General features: G+C 50.3%; 1 protein-coding gene across 1 annotated transcript in view; it reads left to right on the forward strand.

Annotated features, from left to right (window-relative positions):
* The first annotated feature begins 22,021 nt into the window (after window positions 1–22,021).
* EFR3A (EFR3 homolog A) overlaps window positions 22,022–25,400 on the forward strand; it is a 163,082-nt gene continuing 159,703 nt past the window's right edge. Inside the window, exon 1 of the mRNA XM_073679898.1 lies at window positions 22,022–22,162. The gene's annotated coding sequence lies outside the window, so the exon portion shown is untranslated. The remainder of the gene's footprint in view (window positions 22,163–25,400) is intronic.

Raw genomic sequence — 25,400 nt, forward strand, 5'->3', positions numbered from 1 at the left:
TTTCGGAAATGGAGGCTGAAGACGAGGAGGAGGCTGAGGAGAATGAGGTGCAGGAGCTGTAGGCCGTGGGGGCAACCCTGATTGACCTAGGGCCCGCAATCCTTGGCGTCGGGGGGACGTGTTCTGTCCCAAGGTCGGACTGGGTCCCGGCTTCCACTATGTTAACCCAGTGTGCCGTCAGCGAGATGTACCGTCCTTGCCCACAAGCACTTGTCCACGGATCCGTGGTTAGGTGGACTTTTCCGGTAATTTCGTTGTTGAGGGCACAGCTAATGTTTTGGGACACGTGCTTGTGTAATGGGGGCGGCACACCGGGAGAAGTAACGCCGGCTGGGGACCGAGTACCGAGGGACGGCCGCCGCCATCAGGTTGCGGAATGCTTCTGTCTCCACGAGCCTAAAAGGCAACATTTCGAGCGCAAGCAGTCGTGAAATGTGAGAATTTAGTAGTGTGGCCTGTGGGGCGTTGGCTGCATATTTGCGCTTGCATTCCAAGGACTGGGGTATGGACAACTGAACGCTGCGCTGGGACAAAGACATGGACGTGCTTCCTGATGCTGCTACTTGAGAGTGTGCAACGACAGGTGCAGGGCAGGAGGCATCTTTGCATGCACCATGGACATGGGATTGGTTTGCATGCACAACAGCGGAAGAAGCAATGGAGCCACCTGCAGACACTGCTCCTGGACCCTGGGGTTCGGCCCACAAAGTAGGGTGCTTTGCTGCCATGTGCCTGATCATGCTGGTGGTGGTCAGGCTGGTAGTTTTGCCACCCCTGCTGATGCTGGCCTGGCAGGTTGTGCTAATGGCCTTTTTGGGGTTATCGGCAGTCTTTAAAAAACAACCAGACTCGGGAAGACCTAACAGTTGTACTGGCAACTTCCTTCATGTTGGTGTTACGGGGAACGGTTGCCTGCCTTCTGTCTGCGGCCACCACACTGCTTCTTCCTGCCTGTTGGGGTGCTTTGCCTCCCTCCCCCTGTGTGCTGCTGTCCTCGCTCTGCATGTCCTCCTGCCAGGTTGGGTCAATTACTATATCATCCACCACCTTGTCTTCCACTTCCGCACCCTGCTCCTCCTCCTGACTTTCTGGCAATTGTGTCTCATCATCGTCCACCTCTTGTGACACTTTCCCACCGTCGCCTTTGTGTGACCGTGGCTGCTCAAATATTTGGGCATCGCTACACGCGATCTCCTCTTTACACACTTAGTCACGTGCCAATGAGCTGCTCTTCCTAATTCTCTCAATGTTCAGTGAAAAACTCAGAGAAGCAGAAGAGAAGCTCGTTGTCACGTGACCGTAAGTATGAAAATCACATATGAGTAAAGTGGCCGTGTGATGACTGCTGGAACCAGCAAACAGAGCTGAATCCTGACAGTGAGGATATTACACGCTGTTAGGATTGGCTGCTACAGGGAATCATTTGATAATTAAAGGGCTTGTCCAGGTTTGAGATGAAAGTCTGCAGTCACTCTATGTGAGTGCAGGCTTCTGAATTGTCACAGCGCATGCATTGCACACTTTTAGGATTTTCCCTTGCTGGTGGCAAGAGTGGACGGTTATGTCAATACAAGTATGCGATTTGTATACTTCTGGCCACATTCTGACTAGACATGTCCGGCCTCGCTTAATTGATTGTCATTGAGTGAGGCCACGCATGTCTAGTCAGCACATGACTGCATGTATGCAAATCACCGGTACGAGAGAATCTTGGTAGTGTGCTGCGCACTGTGAGAATTCAGAAGTCTGCAGTCACATAGAATGACCGAAGGCTCATCACAAACTTGGACAAGCCATTTAATGCTCCTAACATAAATAAAAATATGAGAATCAATCAGTATCACAAAAATCATTTCCATCCAGGCACTTGATAGATTATGTTGTCTCTCGAGTCGTTCTCTTTCTTTTCTTCCTCTTGTCCAGACGCCATGATGACTTTTCTCAGCCACAGCCCGTCTCTGCAGACTTCCATCTTATCCGGTCTTCTGCAGCACATCCCCACACGATGCCCTTAAAGATAGCAGTGTCATTATAATGCTCCTGTGTAGCGCCGGCGTCCCTGCCCTCTGCTAGGCAGGGACGCTGTTCCCCTCACCTCTCTGCTCCGTGCCCGGCGTCCTCCTCCCGCTCTGCTGGCAGCGCGCGCTCCTTCCCGGCCACTGTGCTTAGGGCGCGCGCGCTCTCCCTCCCTCTTAAAGGGGCCGCGCGCGCCGTCCTAAGGAGTCACCGGCCAATGGCCGGAGGACTTCACCATATATAAGGCACCTCCTCCAAAATGGAGGTGCCCGAGCAATGTTGTTGCACTGTTCACTACTCTGCTTCAGCCCTCAGGTCCCGTTGCCAGTTACCTGCCAGATACTTGCCAGATTCCTGCCAGCTTGCTGTCTTATTCCTGCCTGATATTCTGCTACCTGCCTGCTAATGTGGCACCCCAGGGGTCTGGTTTCCACAGTAACAGCAATGTTATGTCTGAGAGCAGGTGGGAGGTCTCTTGGTCAGGGATCCTATGCATGCCACACCTCCTGCCCAGTCCTGGGAGGGGAAGAACTTCCCCTATATAAACCTAGGGCTGAGGCAGGGTTAGTGTAGAGAAGAAGTAGAGACAGAGAAGAGAAGCAGATATAGGAAAAGAACATCAGGAGCTCTGTGGGAGCAGTGCTATAAGGAGTCAGGGGCTGGCAGCTGCAGAGCTCGCCCTGACTGAGAAGCTATCACCGGACCCGGAGTCCGAGGCTGTGGGGACTAATCTTTACCCAGCAGCAGAAACCGCCCGGCAGGGGATTTCAGGTCCTCTGGCCAAGAAACCCGAAGGCACGGTCACATGAGTGGGACCAGCACCGCCGTCGTGGAGCGGACGCCACTAGAAGGCCCCGAGTCACCGGCCATACGGGTGAGCACCACACGGTACACTCAGGGACGTGGGCTACTTATACCCGCCTCTAGCAAGGTAGCCAGAAGAGTACAGTCAGTTTGGGAGGCCTACAACTCCGCCTGGCCAGGGGAGATCCCATCTGCTCAAGGACTGACCAGGCCCCGATCGCTAGCCAGTACTCCGGGAGGGTCTATCTTTATCACCAGTAAAGACCCCGAACTACACCGCATCGTCTCTGAGTGATTCCTGCTACCCCCATCATCCACGTCGGCTGCCCTGAGGCCATACCCCTCCCGTTGGGGGTGATACTATCACGCTGCACAATCCTACCACCGGCCTCAGCGGTCTGCCCTGCAGCGGCAGCTCCTTCGCTGCATTCAACGGGTGGCGTAGTCGTCCAACATCTACTGCTAATACAACGCCACTTAGTCTGACTCCCTGGGCACAGACCGGGTCACCGCCACGAGACTACAACCCTCAACAGATCCGGCTCCGGGTAAGCTCCTGCATGCGCAACACAGGTCCAGGGGTGCGTCAACTTTTGGCGTAGTCGGCAGGATTTCGTGCCCGCAACCACCGGGTACTGCGTGCCTGAAAAAGACTGTTCAAACTTACCAGTGGTGAAGATTCCCGCCATCCGTGGAGGTTTCCCGCCATCCGGCGCCATCTTCTACCTTCTTCCCGCCATCCGCGAAGTTTTCCCGCCATCCGGCGCCATCTTCTGCCTTCTTCCCGCCATCCGTGGAGTTTTCCTGCCGTTGGACGCCATCTTGAAGACGCCGCGCGGGAAGAAGAGGGGCGTGGACTCCGAAAGCGCGCGAGAACTGAAGCCCCGCCTCACGTCCGGACGTTGCGTAAGGTCCTGGAAGGAGCCCAGCAGACGCCGACGTCACAGGAGCGCGACGGAAGGTCCTCAACCCTGACGATCCACTGCGGAGCCGCGGCCTACGGAAGAGGATCATCGCAAGGTAGGCCACGGTCCACTAGGGGGGAGGAAGATGTCGGATACGGAGGAGAGCTTCACTGCCTCAACCCCCGCCAGCGCCACCGCTGCTGCAGTCATGCCTTTCACCATGCCCTATATCCCGGGAGCGGCCTGGCTACCCCAGTACTCAGGGGAGTCCCATACCCTGCATGACTTTAGAGAAAAGCTGGATAGCCTCTTCCAGGTGTATCCCCTCACAGAAGAGCAAAAAGTGAGCATCCTGGTGGCCCAATTAACCGGGGCAGCCCAAAGGGAGGTAAAGTCCTGGCCACCTGGGGGGAGGACTGTTGCAGGGATACTAACCCGGCTGAGGGACACCTTTGATACCCGCACCTCAGCCGAGATCAAGCTTAGATTCTACGGGTGCAAGCAGCGAGCACACGAGAGTATAAGGGACTATGCCCTGAACCTTCAAGAGGCCCTGAGAGCCATTAAGCAGACCGACCCTGACGGCGTGGGAGACGAGGACAGGCTGTTGACTGAACAATTTATAGAGGGTTTATATTGCAATGCCCACCGAACCCAGTTGCGGGCAATGGCCTTACAGGACCCTCATCTGGGATTTGCACAGTTCAAGGACAGAGCCATCCGGGTGCTCCGAGAACCGGCACCAGGTGGCGTTGTGACCCACAGACGCCCCACTACCACTTACCACCAGGAGGCGGCGCCCTTGTCGGCAGGGCCTGTGGGAGCTGATGCGCAGGCTTTGAACAATGACCCGGCTCCAGACCTGCACCATCAGGTCCAAGAGCTACCTAAAAGCGTTGCTGCGCTAACCCGAACTGTGCAGTCTTTACAGGTTTCCACTCCAGGGAAGATCCAGCTGGCATCCGGACCGGAGGACATCCCGTGGCGTCGACCAAGGAGGACCCCACCGGCCAGAGGAAGACCCAGCGACCGATACAACGAGGACGGATGACCCATCTGCCGCCGCTGCAATCAACCCGGACATATGGCAAGGTACTGTCCTTTAAACTGGCACAACCTGGGGTAGAGGGCCAAACCCCAGGAAAAAGATCATCAGGCCCATCGAACTGGCGCGACAAATATGTGGGAGGACGTCCAGTCTTGCCTGTGGTACTGGATGGCATCCCTATGAGTGCCCTACTGGATACCGGGTCACAGGTTACCACTATCCCGTACGTGCTCTTCAAGCAGTACTGGAATGACTCGGATATCACCCGCTACCCTGACGACGATTTGAGTATCATCGCCAGCAATGGTCAGCCCGTGCCACAGATTGGATTTAAAGAGGTGACTATTAAAATCGGTAGAGTTGAACTGGCGGCACAGGGACTGATCATTGTAGACATTGACAAGCACGAGAGTCACCCAAAGATAAATCTAGGAACTAATGTAATTGAAAATTGTCTTGCAGAGGTGATTTTCCTTTTACAGCAGGTTGCCAAGAACGCCAGCTCCGGCCAGCAGCGAGTGCTCCAGAAAGAGATCCGGGCACTGATGCGACGGCAACAGATAGAACTCTCCGGCGGTGAGATTGGTAGCGTAAGAATGTGTGACCCTTTTCCTATTGCCATGCCCCCAAAAAGTGAAATGATGATTTGGTGCCGGGCAGCTATTGGTCTGAGAGATAGAGATTACCAGGCAATGGTAGAACCAGTTTACTCAGACAGTAGGCCCACCATTTTGACAGCACGGGGGGTGGTTGATGTACGCCATGGGATGGTGCCCGTTCGCATAATAAATATCGGGAAGAGGGAAGTGTACCTGCCCCGGTATGCCACGCTAGCCAAATTGTATACCATCAATCAAAATTCCATACAGTCCGTAGAACCCTTGCCTCCATCTTCCCCGGAGGAAAGTAACGGCTCTAAGGAAACAATGGAGGACTGGTGTCAGCAACTACATTTGGGTACTGACTCCACTCCCTCACACCAGAGACAGGGAGTCTATCGGGTGGTTCAAGAGTACGAGAGAGTGTTTAGTAAACACCCGTTAGACTTCGGGCGAGTCAAGGGGGTAGAACACCACATCCCCACGGGAGACCATCTTCCCATAAAAGAGAGGTATCGACCCGTACCCCCTGCACACTACCAACACGCCAAGGGGATGCTTAGGGACATGAAGGAGGCTGGGGTGATCAGGGATAGCTGTAGCCCCTGGGCAGCTCCACTAGTCTTAGTCAAAAAGAAAGACAACACCATGAGGATGTGTGTAGATTACCGGAAAATCAACCGTATCACACACAAGGATGCGTACCCCTTACCAAGGATAGAGGAGTCTTTGGCTGCTTTAAGATCTGCTAACTTCTTCTCTACCTTGGATCTCACTAGCGGGTACTGGCAGGTTCCTGTAGCAGAGGCGGACCGGGAGAAGACCGCATTCACCACCCCGATGGGACTTAGCGAGTTCACCTGCATGCCGTTCGGACTCTGTAACGCACCAGGAACCTTTCAACGATTAATGGAGAGCTGTCTGGGCCACAAAAACTTCGAGACGGTCCTGTTGTACCTGGACGATGTCATCGTATATTCCAAGACTTATGAGGACCACCTGAAACACCTGGCGGAAGTGTTCGAAGCTCTGGCAAACTACGGCCTAAAGGTAAAACCCTCCAAGTGTCACCTCCTAAAACCAAAGGTGCAGTACCTGGGACACGTGGTGAGCGCTGACGGAGTGGCTCCCGACCCTGATAAGATCACCGCAATTAAGGAATGGCCAAGTCCCTCCAGTGTAAAGGAAGTGCGGCAGTTCCTCGGGTTGGTAGGCTATTACCGCAGATTCATCCCCGGTTTCACAAAAAAGGCAGCTCCTATGCAGGACCTCCTGATAGGCCAGTCCCGGAAGGCCAAGAACCAGAAGCCGCCCTTCAAATGGGAGAAATTAGAAGAAGAGTCCTTCCGCCAGCTGAAGATGGCCCTCACGGGGGATGAAATCCTGGCGTACCCTGATTACAGCCAGCCCTTTATCCTCTACACCGACGCAAGTAACATCGGGCTAGGAGCCGTACTGTCCCAGATCCAGCAGGGGAAAGAACGAGTAATCGCTTACGCCAGTCGAAAACTGCGACCCACCGAAAGAAACCCTGAGAATTACAGCTCATTTAAGCTAGAGTTCCTGGCAGTGGTGTGGGCAGTCACCGAACGCTTTAAGCACTACCTCGCTTCTTCCCGGTTCACCGTGTACACGGATAACAACCCGTTGACACACCTGGACACGGCAAGACTCGGTGCCCTAGAGCAGAGATGGATGGCCCGTCTGTCCAACTACGAGTTCACAATCAAATACCGGGCAGGACGCTCCAATACCAACGCGGACGCCCTGTCCAGGATGCCAAACCTACCGGACGTAGGAGAAGATCCAGAGGGACTGGAAGAAGTCGAACTCCCCGCGTTCCACCGTCATGGGACTATCCAGTATTCCCATCGGGTAAGGAGTAAGCAAGCCGCTACGTTTAACCCCTTGCCTCACTACAACTGGGAGGAAACGCAAGACAGTGACCCTGCCGTCCGACTGGTGAAGGAGATGCTGACTCGGCCAGAGGCTCGCCTTGACCCAGACGCTCCGGAGGAAGCCAAACAACTGTGGGCTGAGAAGAGTCGACTGTTCCTTTACAAGGGGAAGTTGTGCCGCAGAATGGTTAACTCCCGGACGCATGAACTAATCTGGCAAGTAGTGGTGCCACGAAGAGACGCAGCCATGGTGATGGAGGCATACCACGACGGGGCTGGACACTTCGGATGGAAGAAGCTGGAGTTCCTGCTGCGCGGGCGGTTCCACTGGGTAGGCATGAGGGGAACCATCGAGAGGTGGTGCAGAGACTGTGGCCCGTGCAACCTAAGAAGGAAGGACCGTGCCAGCCAGAAGACCCCCCTTCAGTCCATCGTCACCAAGCAGCCGTTGGAACTGGTAGCCTTGGATCATGTAAAACTGACCCCAAGCAGAAGTGGCTACGTCTACGCGTTAACCATTGTGGATCATTACTCCCGGTTCTTGGTTGTCGTCCCCGTTAAGGACTTAACAGCTCAAACAGCAGCTAGAGCCTTCCAGCAGCACTTCTGCCGTCCACACGGGTACCCGGACCAAGTGCTGACGGACCAGGGACCTGCCTTTGAAGCGGAGGTCTTCCAGGAATTCTGCAATCTGTATGGCTGCCGGAAGATAAGGACGACACCCTATCACCCGCAAACTAATGGACTTTGTGAGAAAATGAACCAGGTGGTAATGGATCTTCTGAAAACGTTGCCCCTGGAAGAACGCAGTCTGTGGCCTGAGAAGCTGCCCGACCTGGTGGACCTATACAACTACATCCCTGTAGGTTCCACCAACTGTACCCCGGCTTACCTAATGAGGGCAAGGCCTGGTAAGCTACCTGTTGACCTGGAGATGGGAGTCCTGACACCCGAGGACACTTCACCGGAAGCAGACTGGGACACAGAGAGGCAGCAGCAGTACCGGAAAGTACAGGAGAGCGTGGAGCGAAGTCTCTGTCTCGCTAGGGAAAGACAAGAGAAAACTTACAACCAGTATGCTCCCGCTGTTCCCCTGGTACCCGGAGAGCAGGTCTTGAAGAGGAAGAGACGGCTCCACAAGTTGGACGACCAGTGGGAGAAGGACCCGTACACCGTACTGCCCTCAAGCCACGACAACCCAAAGGTTTGTACCATCAGTAAAGACGGAGGGGAAACCACAGCCATTGTATCCCGGGATCACCTGAAGAAGTGTCCCGAACAGCTACGGAACCCAGAAGGAGAGCAAGAAGACCCTCGACCCGTAGAGGAAAGGGAAGATATGGTTAGTACTGTGCTCGGAGACTTCCCTCGGTCCTGGACTCAAGTCAATGGTGCAGTTGTGGTACCCGTCCTCACGTTCCTCCAACCAGCATCCCAAGTGCCTACGGGGCAACAGGTAGAGCTGGAAGAGCAGCCGGTCCAGGAGGCAGCAGACTCCACACACGCAGAACAGGAGGATCAACCCTCTGCTCATAGTGAGCCTGCCGTACCCCTAGTGAGCCAAAGAGCCCGTAGACAGCTGCCCAGTTTACCCTTGACAGCTCCTACACCCTGTAGTTCAGGGCCAGACAGTCAGCTCCGTAGGTCCACTAGGGCCACTAGAGGCCAGTTACCCGCACGTTGGAGGATTTGAAGTGTTTAAATTGTTTTATTTGTGGTCACCTGTCTGTTACTTGTAAATAATTATGTGTTTCTAGTTATTTTTAGGAGTCCTTGGTGGATTTACCGGGAATCCTTGCACAATTGGTTGGAGCGTAACCTAGGAATGGACTAAAGACTGTTAAGGACTCGGGGCAGGACAGACCCCTACCTGGTTACGTCTCCCTGTTTTGGTGAAATGGACACCTTGCCTTTCTTCAAAACTGCACCCGGTTGTGGACACGCCGTAACCATCTTTATGTGTTTTTCTTATTGTATTATTATTGTTATACCTTGTTATGTTTTTCTAAAAATATGTTTAGTCCCGGAGTACTACATTTCACTAGGGGGGAATGTGGCACCCCAGGGGTCTGGTTTCCACAGTAACAGCAATGTTATGTCTGAGAGCAGGTGGGAGGTCTCTTGGTCAGGGATCCTATGCATGCCACACCTCCTGCCCAGTCCTGGGAGGGGAAGAACTTCCCCTATATAAACCTAGGGCTGAGGCAGGGTTAGTGTAGAGAAGAAGTAGAGACAGAGAAGAGAAGCAGATATAGGAAAAGAACATCAGGAGCTCTGTGGGAGCAGTGCTATAAGGAGTCAGGGGCTGGCAGCTGCAGAGCTCGCCCTGACTGAGAAGCTATCACCGGACCCGGAGTCCGAGGCTGTGGGGACTAATCTTTACCCAGCAGCAGAAACCGCCCGGCAGGGTATTTCAGGTCCTCTGGCCAAGAAACCCGAAGGCACGGTCACACGCGTGGGACCAGCACCGCCGTCGTGGAGCGGACGCCACTAGAAGGCCCCGAGTCACCGGCCATACGGGTGAGCACCACACGGTACACTCAGGGACGTGGGCTACTTATACCCGCCTCTAGCAAGGTAGCCAGAAGAGTACAGTCAGTTTGGGAGGCCTACAACTCCGCCTGGCCAGGGGAGATCCCATCTGCTCAAGGACTGACCAGGCCCCGATCGCTAGCCAGTACTCCGGGAGGGTCTATCTTTATCACCAGTAAAGACCCTGAACTACACCGCATCGTCTCTGAGTGATTCCTGCTACCCCCATCATCCACGTCGGCTGCCCTGAGGCCATACCCCTCCCGTTGGGGGTGATACTATCATGCTGCACAATCCTACCACCGGCCTCAGCGGTCTGCCCTGCAGCGGCAGCTCCTTCGCTGCATTCAACGGGTGGCGTAGTCGTCCAACATCTACTGCTAATACAACGCCACTTAGTCTGACTCCCTGGGCACGGACCGGGTCACCGCCACGAGACTACAACCCTCAACAGATCCGGCTCCGGGTAAGCTCCTGCATGCGCAACGCTGTGCGACACAGGTCCAGGGGTGCGTCACTAGCCTGAGGTCTGACGGTCTGCCTTACTACTCCTGTCAGTCTGTCTAAGGACCAGCTTGCCCGCTCACCTGGGAGCGCACATCAACTACCTGCCTGCTTGCCTGAGGTCCGACGGTTTGCCTTCCAACTCTTGTCAGTCTGTCTATGGACCAGCTTGCCCGCTCACCTGGGAGCGCACATCTGCTACCTGCCTGCTAGCCTACCTGGAGGCTCTGCCGTCACGTGCTGTGACCACCTGCCTGTCCAGTGACTCCTGCCCGCTCACCTGGGAGCGCTCATCTGCTGCCTGTCTGCTAGCCTACCTGGAGGCTCTGCCGTCACGTGCTGTGACCACCCGCCTGTCCAGAGACTTCTGCCCGCTCACCTGGGAGCGCTCATCTGCCGCCTGTCTGTTGATCTTCCTGGAGGCTCCGCAGTCACATGCTGTGACCACCCGTTTATCCAGAGACTCTCGCCTGCTCACCTGGGAGCTCACGTCTACCATCAGCCGCCACAGGTCGTACCAACCCTTTACCCAGAGACTGCCCCGGTCACTTGCCGTGACCATCTGCCCGTTCACCCAGAGACTGCCCCGGTCACTTGCCGTGACCATCTGCCCGTTCACCCACAGACTGCCCCGGTCACTTGCCGTGACCATCTGTCCGTTCATCCAGAGACTGCCCCGGTCACTTGCCGTGACCTCCTGCCCGTTCTTCTAGAGACTGTCCCGGTCACCTGCTGTGACTGCCTGCCTGGTCGCCACCCGCTCCCTTACAAGGACCGCCCCCTTGTATAGTAGCTCAGAGGTTCCGCCTCCCAGACCCGTTACATCCTGAATACAAATATCTGCCCTATACTGGGCCCCTGAATATATAATTGCCCCTCACTATATTCCCTCCACAAAATATGACCCACAGACTGTCCATCTTATAGTACATGCTGTCCACACTGTCCTCTCCTTACCATACTGGGCCTCCTCTTCACACTGTCCTCTGACACAGTGTCTCCCCTATAGGGCCCAGTCTCTATACTGTGATCCCTCATCACAATCCCCCTCCTTAGCATCCCGTCCCCTCCTGGCTGTGCCCTTACACTGTCCCCCAATGCTACCCCCCACACTACTTAGTTTCTATTCTGTGTCCACTCACACTTTTCTTCCCCCGTACTGTCTCCTCGCACTATTCCTCTCAATAGTCTCCTCACATGTTTCTCCCTCCCTCCTCATGCTATTTCCTCTCATGTCCCCCCCCTGTTAACCATACTGTCTCCTCAAATATTTACCCCTTCGCTCTCCATACTTCCTCCACACACATCCCCCTGACTCCACACACATCCCATCACCCTCGCTCCCCATATTGTACCCGCACAAATCCCATCACCCTCGCTCTCCATACTGTGTCCGCTCAAATCCCATCACCCTTGCTCCCCATATAGTGTCCACACACATCCCATCACCTTTGCTCCTCATACTGTCTGCACACATCCCATCACCCTAGCTCCCCATACTGTGTCCACACAAATTCCATCACCCTCGCTCCCCATACTGTGTCTGCACACATCCCATCACCCTCGCTCCCTATACTGTGTCCGCACACATCCCATCACCCTCGCTTCCTATACTGTGTCTGTACACATCCCATCACCCTCGCTCCCCATACTGTGTCTACACATATCCCATCACCCTCGCTCCCCATACTGTGTCCGCATACATTTATCCCCTTGCAACTCATACTATGTCAGCACCCATCTCCCCACTCACCATACTGTGTCTGCACCCACTCCCCCACTCGCTCCCCACAGAATAAATCTTGCTCCTCCACACAGAATAAATCCCCCCTCCATATAGAATAAATCACCCCCAACCCACACAGAATAAATCTCCCCCTCCACACAGAATAAATCTCCCCACGCTGAATCTTCGGTGTCTTCGGCTCCATAGCCACAGGAGCACTTACCTCCAATGCTCTTCTCTCTTCTGTGCACCGGTGAGTGACAGCATGAATCAGAGTTTAGCTGCAACGTTCCAGAGAGCATATTGTTAGAAGATCTGGCCAGGGATCATCACCAGATACTAAGCTAGCCAGTCAGCTTCTTTGCACGCCCCTGCAGATGATTGACAGATCACTTCCGTGCATGCACTTGTAGCGCAGCAAGGTAGCTGCAGCCGAGGCTTTCACCTTTTCCTATGCCGCCAGGGCGCGCTACATGAAAGAGTGGGTCCTGGCTGGGTGTTTGTGCTATGAGCGCCCTGCGCCTATGTAGCTCATCTGTAGCCGATGGTATTGGCCGGCCAGGACCATAGGTAACATATTCAATAAAGGAGACTCCCATTCTATAATACAGCCTTTACTGAACGGTATCTCAATAAGGGTTATGTATCAGGACTAGCAGGTACAAAGGCTTTAGGACATTTCCTTCACAGTGTAAAGCATTTTCACACACATCATTTCTTTCCTCTGTAGTCTACTCCAGGTGAAGCACACTGTTTCGCCCTACTATGTCACAGCCTAGCTTGTCACCACAGTTAAGGCTGGCGTCACTACCCGGGCAAGTGCTGGGGCCCTGAGTGAGCAGGGGGCCCTACTTGCTGCTGGGGACACCGGCACACCATGGGTTCCGTGAGTCAGGGGAGCCCGATGCCAGCACCCGTGAGTGGGCCCCACCTGCTTGCTCAGGGCCCCGGCACTTGCAATACTTACCTCTCCCTATTCCACCGTATCTCCGGTCTCTTCAGCATCTTCTGACAGTGTGATGTCTCAGGGCAGAGGGTCGCAATGATGTCATTACAGCGTGCCCCCTGCTCTGAGCAGTCACAGTGCAGAGAGCTGTTACAAGGCGATGCTGAGGAGTCCGGAGCAGCGGCCAGCGAGGAGAGGGGAGTATCTGATTTTTTTTTTTTTTATGGAACAATACATGGGGCCCATACTGTATGGAAGAATATATGGGGCCCATAATACTGTATGGAGCATTATATGAGGCCCATACTGCATGGAGCAATATATGGTCCATACAGAAGTGTGTAAAGAAGTAAGTGAAATCTTTAGCATTTTACTATACCTATATTTCTCTGCGCTATCTGTGCATCATGAATCGTGGTATATGTTAAAGTGGCCCACTGAGACTCTTTCGCCCGGGGCCCACGAAAACCTGGAGCCGGCCCTGGCCACTGTCCTGATCAGCAAGTCTCTCTAACCTGCGCCGCTGTTCCTTGTCCTATTTCTTCCACTACTTGCGCCCTGGATCTACCGCTTGGGACCCTCACTAGTCCCACAAACTCAGTCCTGTCTAGGTCCGTTACCTTCGGCGTTTAGCAAGCTCAGGGTTTCTTGTGACACGTCGTCCTATCCAAGGACCCCTTTAAAGATGGAATGTCACTCAGTATCTTTGGTCACTTCAAGGTTGCGCTACTCCCTTGTTCCCTTAGTCTCCTTTTCTTAGTAGTTCACCCAAACGGCAGCACTGCTCACAGACACTTCCTACTGCTACTTGAATTTGTCCCTATCTAACGACGTACAGGACGCAATTACTTGCCCTAACTCTAATCCTCTCCCACTATGGGCTAGTCCAAAACATTAAATCCTAACTTACCCTAGTGTCAGTATCTAACTACAGTGTACTACCTTATCCTACCATTCTTATGTCCTAAGCCCTAACGTATGTTTTATCCTGTACTATCCTATACTGTACACTGATCCACATTCTACATGTTACATCATATCACAATATGTACAAAAGTCGCATAACATTATTCACATGACAATACACATCTCAACGCGATTGGTGTCTTCAGGGGTCCGGTCCACACCCCTTACACACTTAGCGAGAGACCTGCAGAGATAACCCGGCCGGGTGGCGCTGGGCTAGACTCTTCTTCTCTGAAACACCAGAGCATTTCAGACAAAAAGTATACCGGGCTGTAATAGTGGTTTGGACAGCATGAATCGAGGGATTAGTTTTATTTGCATTTTGGGGGTGACAGACCCCCTTTAATTTCTTGCGTCTTGACTCTATTCATCAACGTTCCCCGGAAATTACTGACTGCTCAGAGAGATGGATAGAAGGACATAAATCTGCTCCACAATCAGACTAGAAAGGGTCTTAAGTAAGTGGCGCGAACAGTAATAAAGTGGGTGATTTACGGAGGGAGAGCGGAGGGCGATACACCGGACGGCTCTGTTATTAAGTGAGATTGAGTGTGATACCTGAGGGCCTCGTTTAGGTGGAAGGAGACACCGGAGAAACGGCTGCACTCAGGTTAATGTGGAGATAATGCGTCTGCCTGGTCATAATGTGGTTATAGGCTCCTCCGTCAGCATCGTTATCAGGCCTGACAGCAAGAAGAACTCAGCGTCCGGAACTAGTCTGACTGCCGAAACAATGCCGACCTGGGAAGAACCTGACAGACGCCATTACATGCTAGTGGGGTCTACTGGGGGTCCGTCATACATCGTATCAGCCATTGCATTGTGCCTTGCGGTATGTCTTGAAGCCGTGTTCAACAGAGCCAAAGAGGTCAAATATGAGATACTAGCTTAATCCATTTCAACCCAAGGTGTGCCAATGGGCTACGATGGCAGCTAGGGGCCACAAAGAAGACCCCCATCAGTGCCATCTTGGTTCTCCCATAAAGCCCATGCCACAGCTGGGCTTCATAGCCGAACGCTGATTTCATTAGAACTAGAAGAGATCAAATAATCTCAGGATTAAATCCACTAGGAGGGACTAAAAAAATAAAGTGAAAAGTTAAAAAAGTTTTTTTTTTTTTTTTTAAATATTAATTTTCCAACCCATGACGTCTTAGTACGCACATTTGCGTACCCCCGGTTCAGTGAGGGCTGCTGCGCTGAGCCCTCACTGAACCGAGCACATGTCAGCTGATTCTTACAGCTGACATGTGCCCGCAACAGCCGCGGGTGGAATCGCGATCCACCCGCGGCTGTTAACATGTTAAATGCCGCTGTCAATCTCCGACAGCGACATTTAACGCGCGCTTCCGGGTTGCGCGTCATAAGCCCCGCCCATCGGCGACCCCGTCACGTGATCGTGCATGACAACCCAGGGTCTGCAGCAGACGCCTGTGGTTGTCATGATCTGGTCGCTATGAGCGCCACCTAGTGGTCGGCGCTCATAGCACAGGACCATTTCTGCTGCATGCAGGGGGTCTGCTCGTCCCCTGTATGTAGCAGAGACGATCAGACAACTGCTGCTTCTAGTCTCCTATGGAGACTATTGAAGCATGCAGTAAGTGAAAAAAAAATGTTTTTAAAAATATAAAAAAAATAAAAAAAATATAAAAGTTTAAATCACCCCCCTTTCACCCCATTCAAAATAAAATATATATATAAAAAAAAAAAACACATACACATATTTGGTATCGCCGCGTTCAGAATCACCCGATCTATCAATATAAAAAAAGAATTAATCCGATCGGTAAACGGTGTAACGAGAAAAAAATTCTAAACGCCAGAATTACGTTTTTTGGTCGCCGCAAAATTGCAATAAAATGCAATAACTGGCGATCAAAACATCGGATCTACCCCAAAATGTTATCAATAAAAACGTCAGCCCGGCGCGCAAAAAATAAGCCCTCACCTGGCCCCAGATCACAAAAAATGGAGACGCTACAGGTCTCGGAAAATGGCGCTATTTTTTTTTTTTTACCAAATTTTGGAATTTTTTTTCACCACTTAAATATAAAATAACCTATACATGTTTGGTGTCTACGAACTCGTAATGACCTGGAGAATAAGAATGGCAGGTCAGTTTTAGCATTCAGTGAACGTGGTAAAAAAAATAAATAAACAACAACTGTGGTATTGCACTTTTTTTGCAATTTTACCGCACTTGGAATTTTTTTCCCGTTTTCCCGTACACGATATGGTAAAACTAGTAATGGCGATGAAAAGTACAACTTGTCCCGCAAAAAATAAGCCCTCACATAGCCATATTGTCCAAAAAATAAAAACGCTATGGCTCTGGGAACAAGGGGAGCAAAAAACGAAAAAGCAAAAACGACAAAACCCAAGGTTGCGAAGGGGTTAAAAACATAAAAATTTGAATTACCCCATTTAAAATTAAACATGTTTAGTATCTGCACGTGCAAAAAAAAAAAAGGTCCGATCTATCAAAATAAAAAATTCTTTAACCGATGCGGTAAGCAAAAAATACATCAAAATATCAGAATTGTCTTTTTTTGTTCCCTCAAAAGTGATTAAAACCCTTAAATAGTAGCAATAAAAGCCGCAGCTCAGCAAAACAGCAAATGCTCACAAAGCTGCATCGACAGAAAAATTAAGTTATGAGTCTCAGAAAAGGGCGACACAAACCGACGTTTTTTTCTTTTTACAAATTTCTGAACTTTTTTTTCCCACCATTTGAATATCGTCATAATCGTACTGACCTAAAAGAGAACCCCCATGCTGCCAAGTCAATAAAAGCAAAATCAAAAAAATATAGACAGAATTTTTTTTTTTTTTCACCATTTCACCCTCCCTTGGAATTTTTCCCCCCAGTTTTTCAATGTATTCAATGTATCACTGTTGTGGCTAGTGACTGTCAGCCATGGCCATGATCTGTCTCCAGCACTTTTTCATTACACTACTGGCTAGGGCTCAAGAAACTGCATCAAAATTTGCAGAACCATCCACCCAGGGCAGCATTTTCGACAAAAATGGCATTTTTTTTGCTACAGTTTTATGTGATAAAATCACTTTGGAAAATTTTTGGTTGTGAATCATTAGGAAACAATATAAAGTGCAACAAACTGTGGGGTTTTCATGGCGTTTTGTTCTCTTGAATGCTATAGGGATGGCATTTTTTTTCATGCGTTCACACATAGGATTAACTATAGGGAAAAATGCTTCTAAAAAAAAAAGCATAAAAAGTTTTTTTTCTTACTTGATCCACCCCCACCTCCCCCGAATAAAAAAAAATTGCAATATTAGCAGATTTTTTCTCGTGGCTGAAGCATACTCTTACCAGTCATTAGTTGCCAACAGTCCCAGATTTTTGGAACCAATCTCTACAAATTCCGGCATTTCCTGTTCCAAAAAAGGTAGATTCACTTGCAGCCTGCACAAGTTTTGGGCGTTTCCGTGGTAAGACTTAATGGGAATCTGTCAGCAGGTTTTTGCTACCCTAGCATGATGTAGGGGCTGTGACCCTGATTCCAGCGATGTGTCACTTACTTTCCTGGGGGCAGCAGTTGTGATACAATCAGTTTTCTCTGCTACAGATCTAGCAGAGCACGGAATGCTGAGCCCTGTATAACTCCGCCCACACCACTAATTGGCAGATTTCTGTGTATAACCCCGCCCACACCACTAATTGGCAGATTTCTGTGTATAACCCCGCCCACACCACTAATTGGCAGATTTCTGTGTATAACCCCACCCACACCACTGATTGGCTGCTTTCTGTGTATAACCCCGCCAACACCACTGATTGGCAGATTTATGTATATAACCACGCCCACACCACTGATTGGCTGCTTTCTGTGTATAACCCCGCCCACACCACTGATTGGCTGCTTTCTGTGTATAACCCTGCCCACACCACTGATTGGCTGCTTTCTGTGCATAACCCTGCCCACACCACTGATTGGCTGCTCTCTTTGTATAACCCCGCTCACACCACTGATTGGCTGCTCTCTTTGTATAACCCCGCTCACACCACTGATTGGTAGCTTTCTGTGTACACTGTATATAGGAAGTAAAATACCAGTTAGTGGTGGGGACATGATTGGACCAGAAGGCACGAGACACCAAGTCCTCTAGTGATAATCTACTGCTGATAAAACACTGATTTTATAAAAACAGCCCAGTAAGTGACACATTGCTGGAATCAGGGTCTCTGTCTCTACATCATTATATTTTCAGATTAGAATAGATTAGATTTCAGATTCATTTCTATGGGAGAAACACTTTGCTGTTCTTAATGTACGTTCAGGGCCGCCATCAGGGCATTACTGCCCTTACTGGCGTATGGGGCCCAGTGAGAAATGGGACCTCTTCTGCTCAACGGGCCCCAGCGGCAGGATCCTGCACATTCAGTACCTGAACGTTTAAAGCCGCCATCAAATCACAGGCTGTCAGCTGTCAGTGGGCACGTCGCCGGCGTATGACGTCACTGTCATGTGCCAGTCTATGCCTCAAATGTAGGAGGGAGATGATGACGCTGGACTGCGACCAGGTAAGGAGAAACTTTTTTTTTTCCTTTTTTTCCTTTTTTTTTGTACTGAAAGCGGCAAGCCGCAATATGGAGACAGATGGGGCAGGATCATGGGACACATGGGCAGGATCATGGGGCAGGATGGAGACAGATGGGGCAGGATGAGGACAGATGCAACAGGATGGAGACACATGGGGCAGGATCATGGGACACAAGGGGCAGGATGGGGACAAATGGGGCAGGATGGAGACAGATGGGACAGGATGGAGACAGATTGGACAGGATGGAAACAGATGGGGCAAGATCATGGGACACATGGGGCAGTATCATGGGACACATGTGGCAGTATCATGGGACAGTATCATGGGACACATTGGGTAGGATCATGGGGCAGGATGGAGACAGATGGGGCAGAATGGAGACGTCAGATGGGGCAGGATGGGAGATCATATGGGGCAGGTTGGAAACACATGGGGCCATGATGGAAGAACATGTGGTTGTGGCCAGGAATGAGACACAAGGGAGCCAGAATGGGGGATATTATTACTGTAGGGGCTAATTAAAGGATATTATTACTTATTTTCTGCAGAGATGAGTCCTGGCTGGAAAAAGTGATTGCGGTCTGCGCTGGATGGAGAAGAAAAGCAAATATGAAGGCCTTCAACTAGAAACGTCACTGGTGAGTCAGTGTGTTACCTGCACACTATATGCTATATACAGAGCTCCTGTGTATGATGTAACTGGTGATCACTGTATATCTGTACACTGAGACTATATACAGAGATACCGTGTATAATGGCACTAGTGATCACTGGATTACCTGTACACTATATACAGGGCTCCTGTGTATAATGGCACTGGTGATCACTGTATTACCTGTACACTTACATTATACTCTGTATACCATGTACAGAGCTCCTGTGTATAATGGCTTTTAACCACTTCAGGTTGCTAAAAAACGGCAAGCAGTTAAAAGAAGTGACCGGTGCATTCTTCTGCCGTTTTCCGCTTGTAAGTCATTCTTTACAATGCAAGTGCATGGGAAAACTCAAGAGGCGCCTGGATGTTTTTTGGAGAGTTTTGCCATTGTTTTTGCTTAAAAAACTGCCAGAAGTTTCTTCATTTTTGAACGGAATGTAAAAAAACAACCAGAAAATGACAGTAAGAAAAGCAGTCATGAAACCATGGGAGCCCTCCAAAAAAACTCTGGCTGAAAAAAAACGTCCAAAAATGATCGAAAAAACAACACAAAGAGTTTTTTGACAGTTTTTTTTTCCTGAAGAGGATTTGAACGCCTGATGGAGATGGTGCACGACACTTTTTATGAAGCAGACCCTGAAGGAAACTTCTCCAAACTAGGCACTGACTGCAAAACAGTAGTCAGATAAAAAAATCTCTTCTTAGGCCATGTTCACACGTTCCGCTGGCAAAACCTGCTCTCTTGGCAGTAAAGAAGCAACGTCTAAAAAGCAGGTTTTGCTGCATTTTGTCAGTGTTCATTTGTCTCTTGTGCATGCTGATAAAGTTTAGCGCATAAGAAAAACAACCATGTGGTTGTGGCCAGGAATGAGACACAAGGGAGCCAGAATGGGGGATATTATTACTGTAGGGGCTAATTAAAGGATATTATTACTTATTTTCTGCAGAGATGAGTCCTGGCTGGAAAAAGTGATTGCGGTCTGCGCTGGATGGAGAAGAAAAGCAAATATGAAGGCCTTCAACTAGAAACGTCACTGGTGAGTCAGTGTGTTACCTGCACACTATATGCTATATACAGAGCTCCTGTGTATGATGTAACTGGTGATCACTGTATATCTGTACACTGAGACTATATACAGAGATACCGTGTATAATGGCACTAGTGATCACTGGATTACCTGTACACTATATACAGGGCTCCTGTGTATAATGGCACTGGTGATCACTGTATTACCTGTACACTTACATTATACTCTGTATACCATGTACAGAGCTCCTGTGTATAATGGCTTTTAACCACTTCAGGTTGCTAAAAAACGGCAAGCAGTTAAAAGAAGTGACCGGTGCATTCTTCTGCCGTTTTCCGCTTGTAAGTCATTCTTTACAATGCAAGTGCATGGGAAAACTCAAGAGGCGCCTGGATGTTTTTTGGAGAGTTTTGCCATTGTTTTTGCTTAAAAAACTGCCAGAAGTTTCTTCATTTTTGAACGGAATGTAAAAAAACAACCAGAAAATGACAGTAAGAAAAGCAGTCATGAAACCATGGGAGCCCTCCAAAAAAACTCTGGCTGAAAAAAAACGTCCAAAAATGATCGAAAAAACAACACAAAGAGTTTTTTGACAGTTTTTTTTTCCTGAAGAGGATTTGAACGCCTGATGGAGATGGTGCACGACACTTTTTATGAAGCAGACCCTGAAGGAAACTTCTCCAAACTAGGCACTGACTGCAAAACAGTAGTCAGATAAAAAAATCTCTTCTTAGGCCATGTTCACACGTTCCGCTGGCAAAACCTGCTCTCTTGGCAGTAAAGAAGCAACGTCTAAAAAGCAGGTTTTGCTGCATTTTGTCAGTGTTCATTTGTCTCTTGTGCATGCTGATAAAGTTTAGCGCATAAGAAAAACAACCTGATACAACTTCATCAGGTTTTGGCACCAAAAAAGCAGCAAAATCTGACACCTGAGTTTTTTGCTGCGTTTTTGCACTAACCATTGCGATCATTGGGTGAAAAATGCTGCAAAAACGCTGATGAAACACTGAAAGAAGTGACATGCTGCATTTTGCAAAAACAATGTGTGTGCATGAGATTTCTGAACTTTCATAGACTTTGCTGCTACTATAACACGCAGCGGAAAATTTGTATAAAAAAACGCTGCAAAAACGCAACATGTGAATATGGCCTTGGAGTATGTGTGCACACCGGAGCACCAGCTAATCTTTTCCTTGGTGAAGCTGCTTATACAAAAAGCCTGCGGTCTTTTCCCTGGAGCCGCTTTACTGGCGGTTTTGCGGTCGTTTTGAACCGGCTCTGCCGCCGGCGTTTGTTTTTTTTTTCCCAAAGAATGAACATGCTGCTTCTTTTAACCACTTCACGATGTCTGACCCCATTAGTGGTGGATTTTCTGCGCTTTTTCGGGTGGAATCCGTCTGTAAAATATGGGACAGAAAATGCAAAGTTATGGTTCTGGAAATGAATTGTGGCCCACTATAACTCTGTCGCCAGGGGCCCTCAGAAGCCAGGAGCCAGCCCTGAGTATATTAATTACATGATTCTTAATAAACCTGAGTGTTTTTTCCACTTTCACAGTTTCCTAAACCCATTCACAGCTCCTAGGATAATAAATCAGATTCCTGGTCTCCGTAAACATGGCCGCCACTCCAGTAAGCGCAGACAGATTAATGCGTGCGGTGTAATACCAGGTTTCCCCCTTGAGCTAGAAGTCACATGCCAACACTCGTTTCTATGGCATAACACTTCCAACAGCCAGTCAGATCGGGTCTTTTATGTGTAGCAGAGGCAGAGACTGTTGTAAGCCGCACTGTGAATGGTGGAAAACTCCTGTCAGTCTGGTGATTGGCTGGGAGCTGGATGCGGTAGGCGTGTCCAGGGAAGTGTTGGTTGTGGCGTTTATCCCCTGATATCCGCAGAGGTTCCGGGACTTGCCGTCTGTGGAAGGTGCAGAAAGCGGCGGAGGCCTCGGAGCGTCACCGGGCGGGTACGTCATATATCCGGGAGGGAGGGAGCCCGGTCTGTGCGGTGATATCAGCGGTGTAATGAGAATGGGAGGAGGGAAAATAGCTGTACACGGAACATATACAGTGTAGAGTGATTTATCAAGTGTATATATATAAATATATATATATATACACACATAGTGTGTGATGTATCAAGTGTGTGTGTATATATGTATGTATAGTGTGACGTGTCTGCCTGTGACATACAAGTGTCAGCAATGTCACATCTGCATGAAATATTATGCACCAGCTCCACACGGAGTCTGCGGGGGTGTGGCGGAAGGTGCGCGGCGCTGGGGGGCGGCGGAAGGTGCGCGGCGCTGGGGGGCGGCGGAAGGTGCGCGGCGCGGGGGTGTGGCGGAAGGTGCGCGGCGCTGGGGGGCGTCGGAAGGTGCGCGGCGCTGGGGGGCGTCGGAAGGTGCGCGGCGCTGGGGGGCGGCGGAAGGTGCGCGGCGCTGGGGGGCGGCGGAAGGTGCGCGGCGCGGGGGTGTGGCGGAAGGTGCGCGGCGCTGGGGGGTGGCGGAAGGTGCGCGGCGCTGGGGGGTGGCGGAAGGTGCGCGGCGCTGGGGTGTGGCGGAAGGTGCGCGGCGCTGGGGTGTGGCGGAAGGTGCGCGGCGCTGGGGGGCGTCGGAAGGTGCGCGGCGCTGGGGGGCGGCGGAAGGTGCGCGGCGCTGGGGGGCGGCGGAAGGTGCGCGGCGCGGGGGTGTGGCGGAAGGTGCGCGGCGCTGGGGGGCGGCGGAAGGTGCGCGGCGCTGGGGTGCGGCGGAAGGTGCGCGGCGCGGGGGTGCGGCGGAAGGTGCGTAGCGCGGGGGTGCGGCGGAAGGTGCGCAGCGCGGGGGTGCGGTGGAAGGTGCGCAGCGCGGGGGTGTGGCTGGCGAGAAGTCCACATGTAATATATGTGAATACCTGATGGAGAGGTGGCGAGTATATTCTGGGCATCACATATGGATCTACATTTATCATGGGGTGGTCCCCACATATACACCAGCATGAGCATGTAAAAGTTTTGCCACGCCTGGTCAAAATTACTGTTCTTGTGAACAGTTAAGCAAGTTTTAGATGAAATGATCTCTAAAAGGCCTAAATGACACATTTCCTTTGTATTTTGGGCAAAAAAAATAAATATATTTTTATTTTTTACATTTTAAATATGACAAAAAGGAAAATGGGCCGATGCAAAAGTTTGTGCCCCCTGCCTGGTTAGTACCCAGTAACGCCCCCTTCTGAAAGTATCACAGCTTGTAAACCCTTTTTGTAGCCAGACAAGAGTCTTTCAGTTCTTGTTTGAGAGATTTTCCTCCATTCTTCCTTGGACAAGTCTTCCAGTTCTGTGAGATTCTTGGGTCGTCTTGCATGCTCTGCTATTTTGAGGTCTAGCCACAGATTTTCAATGATGTTCAGATCGGGGGACTGTGAGGGCCATTGTAAAACCTCCAGCTTGTGCCTTTTGAGGTTGTCTATTGTGGATTTTGACGTGTTTAGGATCATTATCGATTTGTAGAAGACATCCTCTTTTCAGCTTCAGCTTTTTTACAGATTGTGTTATGTTTGCAACAAGAATTTGTTGAAATTTCATTGAATCCATTCTTCCCTCTACCCGTAAAATGTTTTCCGTGCCATTGGCTGCTAAGTCTTTCTGAAGTTTTTTTTGCAGTCAAGCTGAGGTTCTGATTTGCCTCTCTAGCAATCGTACGAGCAGCTCTCACTGAAACTTTGCTTGGTCTTCCATACCTTATCTTGACCTCCACGGTTCCTGGTAACTGCCATTTCTTTATTAAATTTGAAACTGAGGAAAGGGCAATGTGAAAACACTTTTCTATCTTATAGTCTTCTCCTGCTTTGTGGGCCTCCACCATTTTCATTTTCAGAGTGTTCGGCAGCTGCTTAGAAGATCCCATGGCTGCTGTTTTTTGGCACAAGGTTAGAGGAGGCTGTTTTTTTTATAAAGCTGGGAAATTTGCATCACAGGCCTTTCTTAACGATGATGGTGACCAAGCTATAACCCAACAGGATAATTAAGTTCTGAAACCTTGGTCAAAGTTATCTGGGCGCACAAATCTCCAAGTATGCCCAAACTTTTGCATCGGCCCATTTTCCTTTTTGTAATTTTTACAATGTAAAAACTGACGAATATACACTGCTCAAAAAAATAAAGGGAACATTAAAATACCACATCCTAGATATCACTGAATGAAATATTCCAGTTGCAAATCTTTATTCATTACATAGTGGAATGTGTTGACAACAATAAAACATTGAAATGATCAAATCAAAATGAATATCCCATGGAGGCCTGGATTTGGAATGATACTCAAAATCAAAGTGGAAAATCAAATTACAGGCTGATCCAACTTCAGTGGAAATGCCTCAAGACAAGGAAATGAGGCTCAGTATTGTGTGTGGCCTCCACGTGCCTGTATGACCTCCCTACAACACCTGGGCATGCTCCTGATGAGGCTCAGTATTGTGTGTGGCCTCCACGTGCCTGTATGACCCCCCTACAACACCTGGGCATGCTCCTGATGAGGCTCAGTATTGTGTGTGGCCTCCACGTGCCTGTATGACCTCCCTATTATGCCTGGGAATGCTCCTGATGAGGCGGCGGATGTTCTCCTCCCAGACCTGGACTAAAGCATCCGCCAACTCCTGGACAGTCTGTGGTGCAACGTGACGTTGGTGGATGGAGCGAGACATGATGTCCCAGATGTGCTCAATCGGATTCAGGTCTGGGGAACGGGCGGGCCAGTCCATAGCTTCAATGCCTTCATGCAGGAACTGCTGACACACTCCAGCCATATGAGGTCTGGCATTGTCCTGCATCAGAAGGAACCCAGGGCCAACCACACCAGCATATGGTCTCACAAGGGGTCTTAGGATCTCATCTCGGTACCTAATGGCAGTCAGGCTACCTCTGGCGAGCACATGGAGGGCTGTGCGGCCCTCCAAAGAAATGCCTCCCCAAACCATTACTGACCCACTGCCAAGCAGGTCATGTTGGAGGATGTTGCAGGCAGCACATAAATGCATGTTTCACAGTGGCCTTGAATCAGAAAAACCTACAAGAAGCAAAATGAACATAAACCCTGCTGTAAATAAATAAAAAGCAAAAGTACATTTAAATAAAATAGGGTTCTTAGTAACACTGTATTTGATCAGAAATCGTATTAAAGCTATCCCACCACGACAAAGTGAACCCGTACGGGATAGTCCTACCCTGTC

This window comes from Phyllobates terribilis, unplaced genomic scaffold (genome assembly GCF_046119375.1).
Source record: "Phyllobates terribilis strain yellow unplaced genomic scaffold, ASM4611937v1 Scaffold_4__5_contigs__length_816908805, whole genome shotgun sequence".
In the NCBI taxonomy this organism is placed as follows: Eukaryota; Metazoa; Chordata; class Amphibia; order Anura; family Dendrobatidae; genus Phyllobates; species Phyllobates terribilis.